This window comes from Sceloporus undulatus, chromosome 3 (assembly GCF_019175285.1).
Source record: "Sceloporus undulatus isolate JIND9_A2432 ecotype Alabama chromosome 3, SceUnd_v1.1, whole genome shotgun sequence".
Classification (NCBI taxonomy): domain Eukaryota; kingdom Metazoa; phylum Chordata; class Lepidosauria; order Squamata; family Phrynosomatidae; genus Sceloporus; species Sceloporus undulatus.
The window spans coordinates 82,332,403-82,336,625 of record NC_056524.1 but is presented as its reverse complement, the minus strand read 5'-3'; positions in this window follow the sequence as shown (position 1 = coordinate 82,336,625).

The window sequence follows — 4,223 nt, the reverse complement described above, 5'->3', positions numbered from 1 at the left end:
TAAATCCCAAATTCCTGACATGTGTTGTGCATTCAATTGAAGACACACAGTTGTCATGGACACACATATAAAATATTTTATCAGTCATTGTACAAACCTAATGTGGGACACAGCCCTATATTAGCCAGTAAATGTTACTGCTAGTATTTTCTGAAGACAGAATAGCCAAGTGCTTAGACTCATTTGCTAGTTTTGTTGTCACTGATCATGGAAACAGGAGTCTTCTCACTGTACATAGACAGAAAAATGTGCGTATATCCTTTTGTAGCTGCACCAGAATTAAATGTGTCTGGAATTAGGTGATATGATTAAGGCATGGCGCAGCATTTAAATGTTTGAACTCTTAGTGGCAGCTGTAATATAATGTTAATCTATAAAGTGCTTTGAATGTGGGAGAATTCCATGTGAACTGCACATTAACCAAACTGACACAATTCATATTGGCTTATGTACTTCCTAATACTGTATGCCAACTTTCAAATATTGTGGAAAAGTTCAAAGCTCAAAAATTAAAGAAGCATTTATATATTAGTGGACACAGAGATGGTTTTATTGTGCACAAAAGTACAGGTTTTAAGGAAATATACATAAAATGTGTATATTAAGGAATACTACACAAAAATAATTGTATGTGGCTTTAAAAAACATCAGCATGAAATGGATTTATTTATGTCATTTAGTATACCCTGCCTTTCTCCCAGAGTGGAACTCAAGGTGGATATTGAATGGAACAGACTTTCGGGGGGGGGGGGGGGACATGTGAAATGGATATGGGCAACATCACTCATATACAGTGATCTTGAATTCAGATCACAAAACAATATTTATAGACCTGTATCAACAATTCTTTTTGATGAGCTCCCATGTACAAACAAGGCCAATCTTGTCAGAGTACAGTGCACTCTGGGCAGAAAATGTCATATATGTGGCTATGGCCTGGAACTGGGACAAAGGTGAAGGGGTAAACTGAGTTCAGGTGGAAGACATGATGACTCAACATTTGGAGAGTCCTGAATCACAGGAATACGATGACAGAGGAGCAGGAGGTGAAACCAGCAGGCTTCAATTCTGCAGAGCTGTCAGGTGACAGGAAACTGGGTGACAACCGACGAGGGAGAAGGACTCAAACCCTAGGAAGGTGAAAGTGTATATAAGGGTGTGAGCTGAATGCTCAGTGTGATGATGGTTGTAAGTAGGAGTTTGGTGAAGCACTTTGATGGTCTGTTGTATATATTGGAACCAAGATTAAAAACCTCTTTGTGAGTATTCAGCAGTCCAGCAGTTTTTGTATAGCCAGAAGCTTCTGTGTTGGATGAATTTTTCTCTGCAGCCTGCACAGAGCTTCACAGGTGAGACCTTCCTATGCTATTCCTGTTCCAAGCATATGTCTTCTGTATGTTGCTTTTTGAATACTGATTTTACATGCCTGAACAAATCTAGTTCCCTCTGATTGTGACCTCAGCCTATCCCTGCCCAGCTACCTGCAGTCCAAAGGATGTACAGTGTGCCCTTGGCTTACACGGGGATCCGTTTCGGACACACACACACACACACCCCACGTAAGCCAAAAAACGTGCATGCTCGAGCCTCATTCACTTGAATGTGGCTTGTGCACGCAGCGTCAGCACGGCAGCATCCACACGCCGCTCCTTGCGCCCCACGCGCTTTTGTGCAGCTCTACACACCCTAAAAACGAAATGTATGGGTCCCTTTCTCACTACATATTTTAGCATAATGATTCCATTTTAACTACCATGGCAACTTTCTATGGAATCCTGAGAATCAAGAGGAGAGGATTTTTCAAATTCTTAATCAGAAAGCTATAGTGCCTCATCAAACGACAAATTTCAGCATTCCACAGGATTCCATAGGAGGAAATCATTGAAGTTAAAGTGGAATCATAGTGTTATAACTGTATAGTGTGAAAGAGCTGCTGGTTCCCAAGCAGAAGACTTTCTTCAAGTTGGCTACACTTAGTTTGGAGTAATCCTTATTGTATCCTTTTTAAGATTGATTGATTGATTGAAATTTTATTTATATACCGCCATTCCTGCGATCACGGCGGTTTACAAAACAATAGTAGAAATACATAACAGGATAAGTTACAGATTATAAATAAGAATTAACAGCAAAAAAAAATCCCTCATATAAAACCATACACTACTATACATCATTAAAATCCGTCGTTAAATCCAATCAAAATAGATAAAACAGTCTAAAAATACGATACACAATACAGTACACAGGAGAAAAAAACAATCAGGATATGTGGGGGAAGGCTTGACAAAATAAGTAGGTCTTAAGGTTTTTCTTGAATGACTCCAGGGAGGGGGCTAAACGGAGCTCTTCAGGGAGAGTGTTCCAAAACTGCGGGGCCACAGCAGAAAAAGCCCTTTGCGCAGTCACTGCGTATCTTGTCTTGGTAACACTCAGAAGTTTTTTCCCACCTGACCTGAGAGTGCAGGGCGGATTGTATGGAGAGAGGCGGTCCTCCAAGTACTCTGGGCCCAAGCCATTTAGTGCTTTATAGGTAACAACCAACACCTTGTATTGGGCTGGGAAGCTGATTGGGAGCCAATGCAGATCTTTCAATATAGGTGTTATATGGCTGGCCCTGGAGCTACCAGTGACCAGCCTAGCGGCCATATTTTGAACCAACTGCAGCTTCCAAGTTTGGTACAAGGGTTGCCCCATGTAGAGTGCATTACAGAAATCGAGTCGAGAGGTTACCAGTGCGTGTACTACTGTTTCAAGGTCCCCCGGTCTAGGTAGGGGCGCAGTTGGCGTATCAGCCGAAGCTGATAACAGGTGCTTCTAACTGTCGCATCCACCTGAGGAGTCAGGTGAAGCGACAAGTCAAGAAGCACCCCCAAACTGCGAACTGAGTCCTTCACGGGGAGCGTGACCCCGTTCAGGACAGGTGGATAAACCTCCTTCCCAGGACCGGGAGAACCTATCACAAGTACTTCCGTTTTCTCTGGATTCAGGCTGAGTCTATTTTCCCTCATCCAGCCCATTACCGACTCCAGACAGGCATTGAGCGGAGAGATGCCATCCCTAGTCACTGCATCAGTTGGAGACACAGAGAAGACTATTTGGGTGTCATCAGCGTACTGATAACACCGCGCCCCATGTCTCCGGATGATCTCTCCCAGTGGCTTCATGTAAATGTTAAATAGCATAGGGGACAAGATCGCTCCCTGAGGGACCCCAGATGTAAGGGCCCTCTTTTCGGAGCGACAGTCCCCCAGCTCCACCATCTGGAATCTACCCGAGAGGTAGGAACGGAACCACTGCAAAGCAGTGCCCCCAATACCCAACTCTCCCAGGCGATCCAGAAGGATACCATGGTTGATGGTATCGAAGGCCGCAGAGATGTCCAAGAGCACTAACAGGGACATGCTACCCCTGTCCATGCCCAGACGGAGATCATCGACTAAGGCGACCATGGCAGTCTCAACCCCATAGCCCGCCCAGAAGCCGGTTTGAAATGGGTCCAGATAATCCGTATTCTCCAAGACCCTCTGTAGCTGGGAGGCAACCGCTCTCTTGATCACCTTCCCTAAAAATGGCAGCAGTGATACAGGCCGATAATTGTTTCGAATTAGGGGGTCAAGGGAGGGCTTCTTTAGTAAAGGTTTTATGATGGCCGTTTTAAGATTAGATGGAAAAAGGCCCTCCCTGAAGGATGAATTAACAATACGACGCAACATTTCTGTCGTCGCCGTTCCCCCTTGAACTGCCAGCCATGAAGGACAGGGATCGAGAGAGCAGGTTGTCTTCCTAACGCTACTGAGGATCCTGTCCACATCCTTGGTACTAACAGACTCAAACTGATCCAGTACAACTGAGTCCATGGAAGCTCTGGACGCCTCTACTCTCGATTCTGAACTGATAACAGCATCAAGATCAGCCCTTAGCCGAGAGATTTTATTCGCGAAGAAGTTGTTAAACTCGTCACAGCAGGCTTTAGATGGCTCCAATAGTGGGTTCAGGGGGCATCACACATCTAAGTGTATCACAAGTCCATCCAGTCCATCTGCCTTGGTCCAGGCCTCGGAGGTAGAGAGGAACTGCTGGACCTCTTACCCTTTCCCTCCACCACTCCCTTCTCCTTCTGTGTCATGTCTTTTTAGATTGTAAGCCCATGGGCAGGGAATCGTCTAACTAAAAGATTATATGTACAGTGCTGTGTAAATTTACAGCGCTTCATAAATAAAGGT